Source organism: Oncorhynchus tshawytscha, unplaced genomic scaffold (assembly GCF_018296145.1).
Source record: "Oncorhynchus tshawytscha isolate Ot180627B unplaced genomic scaffold, Otsh_v2.0 Un_scaffold_1_pilon_pilon, whole genome shotgun sequence".
Lineage (NCBI taxonomy): Eukaryota > Metazoa > Chordata > Actinopteri > Salmoniformes > Salmonidae > Oncorhynchus > Oncorhynchus tshawytscha.
In genome coordinates this window covers 167,142-179,648 of record NW_024609676.1, presented here as the reverse complement: position 1 = coordinate 179,648, position 12,507 = coordinate 167,142, and the positions used below count along the sequence as shown (strand labels likewise).

Here is a 12,507-nt window from a genome sequence, read left to right as displayed (position 1 = left end):
AATTGATAGACAAAGCTATGTATGACTGGTACTGTATGTAATTGATAGACAGAACTATGTATGACTGGTACTGTATGTAATTGATAGACAGAGCTATGTATGACTGGTACTGTATGTAATTGATAGACATGTGTATGACGGGTACTGTATGTAATTGATAGACAGAACTAGGTATGACTGGTACTGTATGTAATTGATAGACAGAGCTATGTATGACTGGTACTGTATGTAATTGATAGACATGTGTATGACTGGTACTGTATGTAATTGATAGACAGAACTAGGTATGACTGGTACTGTATGTAATTGATAGACAGAACTATGTATGACTGGTACTGTATGTAATTGATAGACAGAACTAGGTATGACTGGTACTGTATGTAATTGATAGACAGAGCTATGTATGACTGGTACTGTATGTAATTGATAGACAGAACTATGTATGACTGGTACTGTATGTAATTGATAGACAGAGCTATGCATGACTGGTACTGTATGTAATTGATAGACATGTGTATGACTGGTACTGTATGTAATTGATAGACAGAACTAGGTATGACTGGTACTGTATGTAATTGATAGACATGTGTATGACTGGTACTGTATGTAATTGATAGACATGTGTATGACTGGTACTGTATGTAATTGATAGACAGAGCTATGTATGACTGGTACTGTATGTAATTGATAGACAGAGCTATGTATGACTGGTACTGTATGTAATTGATAGACAGAGCTATGTATGACTGGTACTGTATGTAATTGATAGACAGAACTAGGTATGACTGGTACTGTATGTAATTGATAGACAGAACTAGGTATGACTGGTACTGTATGTAATTGATAGACAGAGCTATGTATGACTGGTACTGTATGTAATTGATAGACAGAACTATGTATGACTGGTACTGTATGTAATTGATAGACAGAACTATGTATGACTGGTACTGTATGTAATTGATAGACAGAGCTATGTATGACTGGTACTGTATGTAATTGATAGACAGAACTATGTATGACTGGTACTGTATGTAATTGATAGACAGAGCTATGTATGACTGGTACTGTATGTAATTGATAGACAGAACTATGTATGACTGGTACTGTATGTAATTGATAGACAGAGCTATGTATGACTGGTACTGTATGTAATTGATAGACAGAACTATGTATGACTGGTACTGTATGTAATTGATAGACAGAACTATGTATGACTGGTACTGTATGTAATTGATAGACAGAACTAGGTATGACTGGTACTGTATGTAATTGATAGACAGAACTATGTATGACTGGTACTGTATGTAATTGATAGACAGAACTATGTATGACTGGTACTGTATGTAATTGATAGACAGAACTATGTATGACTGGTACTGTATGTAATTGATAGACAGAACTAGGTATGACTGGTACTGTATGTAATTGATAGACAGAACTATGTATGACTGGTACTGTATGTAATTGATAGACAGAACTATGTATGACTGGTACTGTATGTAATTGATAGACAGAACTATGTATGACTGGTACTGTATGTAATTGATAGACAGAACTAGGTATGACTGGTACTGTATGTAATTGATAGACAGAACTATGTATGACTGGTACTGTATGTAATTGATAGACAGAACTAGGTATGACTGGTACTGTATGTAATTGATAGACAGAGCTATGTATGACTGGTACTGTATGTAATTGATAGACATGTGTATGACTGGTACTGTATGTAATTGATAGACAGAACTAGGTATGACTGGTACTGTATGTAATTGATAGACAGAACTATGTATGACTGGTACTGTATGTAATTGATAGACATGTGTATGACTGGTACTGTATGTAATTGATAGACAGAGCTATGTATGACTGGTACTGTATGTAATTGATAGACAGAGCTATGTATGACTGGTACTGTATGTAATTGATAGACAGAGCTATGTATGACTGGTACTGTATGTAATTGATAGACAGAACTAGGTATGACTGGTACTGTATGTAATTGATAGACAGAACTAGGTATGACTGGTACTGTATGTAATTGATAGACAGAGCTATGTATGACTGGTACTGTATGTAATTGATAGACAGAACTAGGTATGACTGGTACTGTATGTAATTGTTAGACAGAACTAGGTATGACTGGTACTGTATGTAATTGATAGACAGAGCTATGTATGACTGGTACTGTATGTAATTGATAGACAGAACTAGGTATGACTGGTACTGTATGTAATTGATAGACAGAGCTATGTATGACTGGTACTGTATGTAATTGATAGACAGAACTATGTATGACTGGTACTGTATGTAATTGATAGACAGAGCTATGTATGACTGGTACTGTATGTAATTGATAGACAGAACTATGTATGACTGGTACTGTATGTAATTGATAGACAGAACTATGTATGACTGGTACTGTATGTAATTGATAGACAGAACTAGGTATGACTGGTACTGTATGTAATTGATAGACAGAACTATGTATGACTGGTACTGTATGTAATTGATAGACAGAACTAGGTATGACTGGTACTGTATGTAATTGATAGACAGAACTATGTATGACTGGTACTGTATGTAATTGATAGACAGAACTAGGTATGACTGGTACTGTATGTAATTGATAGACAGAACTATGTATGACTGGTACTGTATGTAATTGATAGACAGAACTATGTATGACTGGTACTGTATGTAATTGATAGACAGAACTATGTATGACTGGTACTGTATGTAATTGATAGACAGAACTAGGTATGACTGGTACTGTATGTAATTGATAGACAGAACTATGTATGACTGGTACTGTATGTAATTGATAGACAGAACTAGGTATGACTGGTACTGTATGTAATTGATAGACAGAGCTATGTATGACTGGTACTGTATGTAATTGATAGACAGAGCTATGTATGACTGGTACTGTATGTAATTGATAGACAGAACTATGTATGACTGGCACTGTATGTAATTGATAGACAGAACTATATATGACTGGTACTGTATGTAATTGATAGACAGAGCTATGTATGACTGGTACTGTATGTAATTGATAGACAGAACTATGTATGACTGGTACTGTATGTAATTGATAGACAGAACTATATATGACTGGTACTGTATGTAATTGATAGACAGAGCTATGTATGACTGGTACTGTATGTAATTGATAGACAGAACTATGTATGACTGGTACTGTATGTAATTGATAGACAGAACTATGTATGACTGGTACTGTATGTAATTGATAGACAGAGCTATGTATGACTGGTACTGTATGTAATTGATAGACAGAGCTATGTATGACTGGTACTGTATGTAATTGATAGACAGAACTAGGTATGACTGGTACTGTATGTAATTGATAGACAGAACTAGGTATGACTGGTACTGTATGTAATTGATAGACAGAACTATGTATGACTGGTACTGTATGTAATTGATAGACAGAACTATGTATGACTGGTACTGTATGTAATTGATAGACAGAACTATGTATGACTGGTACTGTATGTAATTGATAGACAGAACTATGTATGACTGGTACTGTATGTAATTGATAGACAGAACTATGTATGACTGGTACTGTATGTAATTGATAGACATGTGTATGACTGGTACTGTATGTAATTGATAGACAGAACTATGTATGACTGGTACTGTATGTAATTGATAGACAGAGCTATGTATGACTGGTACTGTATGTAATTGATAGACAGAGCTATGTATGACTGGTACTGTATGTAATTGATAGACAGAACTAGGTATGACTGGTACTGTATGTAATTGATAGACAGAACTAGGTATGACTGGTACTGTATGTAATTGATAGACAGAACTATGTATGACTGGTACTGTATGTAATTGATAGACATGTGTATGACTGGTACTCTATGAATTGATTGACATGTGTATGACTGGTACTGTATGTAATTGATAGACAGAGCTATGTATGACTGGTACTGTATGTAATTGATAGACAGAACTATGTATGACTGGTACTGTATGTAATTGATAGACAGAACTATGTATGACTGGTACTGTATGTAATTGATAGACATGATGACTGGTACTGTATGTAATTGATAGACAGAACTATGTATGACTGGTACTGTATGTAATTGATAGACATGTGTATGACTGGTACTGTATGTAATTGATAGACAGAACTATGTATGACTGGTACTGTATGTAATTGATAGACAGAACTATGTATGACTGGTACTGTATGTAATTCATAGACAGAACTATGTATGACTGGTACTGTATGTAATTCATAGACAGAACTATGTATGACTGGTACTGTATGTAATTCATAGACAGAACTATGTATGACTGGTACTGTATGTAATTGATAGACAGAGCTATGTATGACTGGTACTGTATGTAATTGATAGACAGAACTAGGTATGACTGGTACTGTATGTAATTGATAGACAGAACTAGGTATGACTGGTACTGTATGTAATTGATAGACAGAACTATGTATGACTGGTACTGTATGTAATTGATAGACAGAACTATGTATGACTGGTACTGTATGTAATTGATAGACAGAACTATGTATGACTGGTACTGTATGTAATTGATAGACAGAACTATGTATGACTGGTACTGTATGTAATTGATAGACAGAACTATGTATGACTGGTACTGTATGTAATTGATAGACAGAGCTATGTATGACTGGTACTGTATGTAATTGATAGACAGAACTATGTATGACTGGTACTGTATGTAATTGATAGACAGAGCTATGTATGACTGGTACTGTATGTAATTGATAGACAGAGCTATGTATGACTGGTACTGTATGTAATTGATAGACAGAACTAGGTATGACTGGTACTGTATGTAATTGATAGACAGAACTAGGTATGACTGGTACTGTATGTAATTGATAGACAGAACTATGTATGACTGGTACTGTATGTAATTGATAGACAGAACTATGTATGACTGGTACTGTATGTAATTCATAGACAGAACTAGGTATGACTGGTACTGTATGTAATTGATAGACAGAGCTATGTATGACTGGTACTGTATGTAATTGATAGACAGAGCTATGTATGACTGGTACTGTATGTAATTGATAGACAGAGCTATGTATGACTGGTACTGTATGTAATTGATAGACAGAACTATGTATGACTGGTACTGTATGTAATTGATAGACAGAACTATGTATGACTGGTACTGTATGTAATTGATAGACAGAACTATGTATGACTGGTACTGTATGTAATTGATAGACAGAACTATGTATGACTGGTACTGTATGTAATTGATAGACATGTGTATGACTGGTACTCTATGTAATTGATTGACATGTGTATGACTGGTACTGTATGTAATTGATAGACAGAGCTATGTATGACTGGTACTGTATGTAATTGATAGACAGAACTATGTATGACTGGTACTGTATGTAATTGATAGACAGAACTATGTATGACTGGTACTGTATGTAATTGATAGACAGTATGTATGACTGGTACTGTATGTAATTGATAGACAGAACTATGTATGACTGGTACTGTATGTAATTGATAGACATGATGACTGGTACTGTATGTAATGATAGACAGAACTATGTATGACTGGTACTGTATGTAATTGATAGACAGAGCTATGTATGACTGGTACTGTATGTAATTGATAGACAGAACTATGTATGACTGGTACTGTATGTAATTGATAGACAGAACTATGTATGACTGGTACTGTATGTAATTCATTGACAGAACTAGGTATGACTGGTACTGTATGTAATTGATAGACAGAGCTATGTATGACTGGTACTGTATGTAATTGATAGACAGAACTATGTATGACTGGTACTGTATGTAATTGATAGACAGAACTATGTATGACTGGTACTGTATGTAATTGATAGACAGAGCTATGTATGACTGGTACTGTATGTAATTGATAGACAGAACTATGTATGACTGGTACTGTATGTAATTGATAGACAGAACTATGTATGACTGGTACTGTATGTAATTCATTGACAGAACTAGGTATGACTGGTACTGTATGTAATTGATAGACAGAGCTATGTATGACTGGTACTGTATGTAATTGATAGACAGAGCTATGTATGACTGGTACTGTATGTAATTGATAGACAGAGCTATGTATGACTGGTACTGTATGTAATTGATAGACAGAACTATGTATGACTGGTACTGTATGTAATTGATAGACAGAACTATGTATGACTGGTACTGTATGTAATTGATAGACAGAACTATGTATGACTGGTACTGTATGTAATTGATAGACAGAACTATGTATGACTGGTACTGTATGTAATTGATAGACAGAACTATGTATGACTGGTACTGTATGTAATTGATAGACAGAACTATGTATGACTGGTACTGTATGTAATTGATAGACAGAACTATGTATGACTGGTACTGTATGTAATTGATAGACAGAACTATGTATGACTGGTACTGTATGTAATTGATAGACAGAGCTATGTATGACTGGTACTGTATGTAATTGATAGACAGAACTATGTATGACTGGTACTGTATGTAATTGATAGACAGAACTATGTATGACTGGTACTGTATGTAATTGATAGACATGTGTATGACTGGTACTGTATGTAATTGATAGACAGAACTATGTATGACTGGTACTGTATGTAATTGATAGACATGTGTATGACTGGTACTGTATGTAATTGATAGACAGAACTAGGTATGACTGGTACTGTATGTAATTGATAGACAGAGCTATGTATGACTGGTACTGTATGTAATTGATAGACAGAACTAGGTATGACTGGTACTGTATGTAATTGATAGACAGAGCTATGTATGACTGGTACTGTATGTAATTGATAGACAGAACTATGTATGACTGGTACTGTATGTAATTGATAGACAGAACTATGTATGACTGGTACTGTATGTAATTGATAGACATGTGTATGACTGGTACTGTATGTAATTGATAGACAGAGCTATGTATGACTGGTACTGTATGTAATTGATAGACAGAACTATGTATGACTGGTACTGTATGTAATTGATAGACAGAACTATGGTATGACTGGTACTGTATGTAATTGATAGACAGAACTATGTATGACTGGTACTGTATGTAATTGATAGACAGAACTATGTATGACTGGTACTGTATGTAATTGATAGACAGAACTGGTATGACTGGTACTGTATGTAATTGATAGACAGAACTATGTATGACTGGTACTGTATGTAATTGATAGACAGAACTATGTATGACTGGTACTGTATGTAATTGATAGACAGAACTACTGTATGACTGTATGACTGGTACTGTATGTAATTGATAGACAGACCTATGTATGACTGGTACTGTATGTAATTGATAGACATGTGTATGACTGGTACTGTATGTAATTGATAGACATGTGTATGACTGGTACTGTATGTAATTGATAGACAGAACTATGTATGACTGGTACTGTATGTAATTGATAGACATGTGTATGACTGGTACTCTATGTAATTGATTGACATGTGTATGACTGGTACTGTATGTAATTGATAGACAGAGCTATGTATGACTGGTACTGTATGTAATTGATAGACAGAACTATGTATGACTGGTACTGTATGTAATTGATAGACAGAACTATGTATGACTGGTACTGTATGTAATTGATAGACATGTGTATGACTGGTACTGTATGTAATTGATAGACAGAACTATGTATGACTGGTACTGTATGTAATTGATAGACATGTGTATGACTGGTACTGTATGTAATTGATAGACAGAACTATGTATGACTGGTACTGTATGTAATTGATAGACAGAGCTATGTATGACTGGTACTGTATGTAATTGATAGACAGAACTATGTATGACTGGTACTGTATGTAATTGATAGACAGAACTATGTATGACTGGTACTGTATGTAATTGATAGACAGAGCTATGTATGACTGGTACTGTATGTAATTGATAGACAGAGCTATGTATGACTGGTACTGTATGTAATTGATAGACAGAACTAGGTATGACTGGTACTGTATGTAATTGATAGACAGAACTAGGTATGACTGGTACTGTATGTAATTGATAGACAGAACTATGTATGACTGGTACTGTATGTAATTGATAGACAGAACTATGTATGACTGGTACTGTATGTAATTGATAGACAGAACTATGTATGACTGGTACTGTATGTAATTGATAGACAGAACTATGTATGACTGGTACTGTATGTAATTGATAGACAGAACTATGTATGACTGGTACTGTATGTAATTGATAGACAGAGCTATGTATGACTGGTACTGTATGTAATTGATAGACAGAACTATGTATGACTGGTACTGTATGTAATTGATAGACAGAGCTATGTATGACTGGTACTGTATGTAATTGATAGACAGAGCTATGTATGACTGGTACTGTATGTAATTGATAGACAGAACTAGGTATGACTGGTACTGTATGTAATTGATAGACAGAACTAGGTATGACTGGTACTGTATGTAATTGATAGACAGAACTATGTATGACTGGTACTGTATGTAATTGATAGACAGAACTATGTATGACTGGTACTGTATGTAATTCATTGACAGAACTAGGTATGACTGGTACTGTATGTAATTGATAGACAGAGCTATGTATGACTGGTACTGTATGTAATTGATAGACAGAGCTATGTATGACTGGTACTGTATGTAATTGATAGACAGAACTATGTATGACTGGCACTGTATGTAATTGATAGACAGAACTATATATGACTGGTACTGTATGTAATTGATAGACAGAACTATGTATGACTGGTACTGTATGTAATTGATAGACAGAACTATGTATGACTGGTACTGTATGTAATTGATAGACAGAACTATGTATGACTGGTACTGTATGTAATTGATAGACATGTGTATGACTGGTACTCTATGTAATTGATTGACATGTGTATGACTGGTACTGTATGTAATTGATAGACAGAGCTATGTATGACTGGTACTGTATGTAATTGATAGACAGAACTATGTATGACTGGTACTGTATGTAATTGATAGACAGAACTATGTATGACTGGTACTGTATGTAATTGATAGACATGTGTATGACTGGTACTGTATGTAATTGATAGACAGAACTATGTATGACTGGTACTGTATGTAATTGATAGACATGTGTATGACTGGTACTGTATGTAATTGATAGACAGAACTATGTATGACTGGTACTGTATGTAATTGATAGACAGAGCTATGTATGACTGGTACTGTATGTAATTGATAGACAGAACTATGTATGACTGGTACTGTATGTAATTGATAGACAGAACTATGTATGACTGGTACTGTATGTAATTCATTGACAGAACTAGGTATGACTGGTACTGTATGTAATTGATAGACAGAGCTATGTATGACTGGTACTGTATGTAATTGATAGACAGAACTATGTATGACTGGTACTGTATGTAATTGATAGACAGAACTATGTATGACTGGTACTGTATGTAATTGATAGACAGAGCTATGTATGACTGGTACTGTATGTAATTGATAGACAGAACTATGTATGACTGGTACTGTATGTAATTGATAGACAGAACTATGTATGACTGGTACTGTATGTAATTCATTGACAGAACTAGGTATGACTGGTACTGTATGTAATTGATAGACAGAGCTATGTATGACTGGTACTGTATGTAATTGATAGACAGAGCTATGTATGACTGGTACTGTATGTAATTGATAGACAGAGCTATGTATGACTGGTACTGTATGTAATTGATAGACAGAACTATGTATGACTGGTACTGTATGTAATTGATAGACAGAACTATGTATGACTGGTACTGTATGTAATTGATAGACAGAACTATGTATGACTGGTACTGTATGTAATTGATAGACAGAACTATGTATGACTGGTACTGTATGTAATTGATAGACAGAACTATGTATGACTGGTACTGTATGTAATTGATAGACAGAACTATGTATGACTGGTACTGTATGTAATTGATAGACAGAACTATGTATGACTGGTACTGTATGTAATTGATAGACAGAACTATGTATGACTGGTACTGTATGTAATTGATAGACAGAGCTATGTATGACTGGTACTGTATGTAATTGATAGACAGAACTATGTATGACTGGTACTGTATGTAATTGATAGACAGAACTATGTATGACTGGTACTGTATGTAATTGATAGACATGTGTATGACTGGTACTGTATGTAATTGATAGACAGAACTATGTATGACTGGTACTGTATGTAATTGATAGACATGTGTATGACTGGTACTGTATGTAATTGATAGACAGAACTAGGTATGACTGGTACTGTATGTAATTGATAGACAGAGCTATGTATGACTGGTACTGTATGTAATTGATAGACAGAACTAGGTATGACTGGTACTGTATGTAATTGATAGACAGAGCTATGTATGACTGGTACTGTATGTAATTGATAGACAGAACTATGTATGACTGGTACTGTATGTAATTGATAGACAGAACTATGTATGACTGGTACTGTATGTAATTGATAGACATGTGTATGACTGGTACTGTATGTAATTGATAGACAGAGCTATGTATGACTGGTACTGTATGTAATTGATAGACAGAACTATGTATGACTGGTACTGTATGTAATTGATAGACAGAACTATGTATGACTGGTACTGTATGTAATTGATAGACAGAACTATGTATGACTGGTACTGTATGTAATTGATAGACATGTGTATGACTGGTACTGTATGTAATTGATAGACAGAACTATGTATGACTGGTACTGTATGTAATTGATAGACAGAACTATGTATGACTGGTACTGTATGTAATTGATAGACATGTGTATGACTGGTACTGTATGTAATTGATAGACAGAACTATGTATGACTGGTACTGTATGTAATTGATAGACAGACCTATGTATGACTGGTACTGTATGTAATTGATAGACATGTGTATGACTGGTACTGTATGTAATTGATAGACATGTGTATGACTGGTACTGTATGTAATTGATAGACAGAACTATGTATGACTGGTACTGTATGTAATTGATAGACATGTGTATGACTGGTACTGTATGTAATTGATAGACATGTGTATGACTGGTACTGTATGTAATTGATAGACAGAACTATGTATGACTGGTACTGTATGTAATTGATAGACAGAACTATGTATGACTGGTACTGTATGTAATTCATAGACAGAACTATGTATGACTGGTACTGTATGTAATTGATAGACATGTGTATGACTGGTACTGTATGTAATTGATAGACAGAACTATGTATGACTGGTACTGTATGTAATTGATAGACAGAGCTATGTATGACTGGTACTGTATGTAATTGATAGACAGAACTATGTATGACTGGTACTGTATGTAATTGATAGACAGAACTATGTATGACTGGTACTGTATGTAATTGATAGACAGAGCTATGTATGTGTAGCGGTTTTCTTTCTCCTCTTCCTCTGAAGAGGAGGTGTAGCAGGGATTGGACCAAAATGCAGCGTGGTTATTTGTATACATCTTTAATAAAGATGAAAACACAAACAGTATACAACAACAATAACCATGAAAAACCTAAACATCCTATCTGGTGCAAACAGAGACAGGAACAATCACCCACAAACCCCAACACCAAACAGGCTACCTAAATATGGTTCCCAATCAGAGACAATGACTAACACCTGCCTCTGATTGAGAACCAAATCAGGCCAAACACAGAAACAGACAAACTAGACACACAACATAGAGTGCCCACTCAGATCACACCCTGACCAAACAAAACATAGAAACATACAAAGCAAACTATGGTCAGGGTGTGACAGTATGACTGGTACTGTATATAATTCATAGACAGAACTATATATGACTGGTTCTGTATGTAATTCATAGACAGAACTATATATGACTGGTACTGTATGTAATTCATAGACAAAGCTACAGTATGTATGACTGGTACTGTATGTAATTCATAGACATAACTATGTATGTATGACTGGTACTGTATGTAATTCATAGACATAACTATGTATGTATGACTGGTACTGTATGTAATTCATAGACAGAACTACAGTATGTCTGACTGGTACTGTATGTAATTCATAGACAGAGCTACAGTATGTATGACTGGTACTGTATGTAATTCATAGACAGAACTAGGTATGACTGGTACTGTATGTAATTCATAGACAGAACTACAGTATGTATGACTGGTACTGTATGTAATTCATAGACAGAACTAGGTATGACTGGTACTATATGTAATTCATAGACAGAACTATATATGACTGGTACTGTATGTAATTCATAGACAGAACTACAGTATGTCTGACTGGTACTGTATGTAATTCATAGACAGAGCTACAGTATGTATGACTGGTACTGTATGTAATTCATAGACAGAACTAGGTATGACTGGTACTGTATGTAATTCATAGACAGAACTACAGTATG

The 12,507-nt window shown here is 34.6% G+C and overlaps 2 protein-coding genes across 2 annotated transcripts in view; one reads left to right on the top strand and one right to left on the bottom strand.

Moving 5' to 3' along the window:
* LOC112239123 (C-type lectin domain family 4 member M-like) overlaps positions 1 to 12,507 on the bottom strand; it is a 192,036-nt gene that overhangs the window by 49,890 nt on the left and 129,639 nt on the right. The gene's annotated exons all lie outside the window — the stretch shown is intronic.
* Positions 1 to 12,507, top strand: part of LOC112241487 (CD209 antigen-like protein C) — a 63,097-nt gene that overhangs the window by 6,709 nt on the left and 43,881 nt on the right. The window lies entirely within an intron of this gene.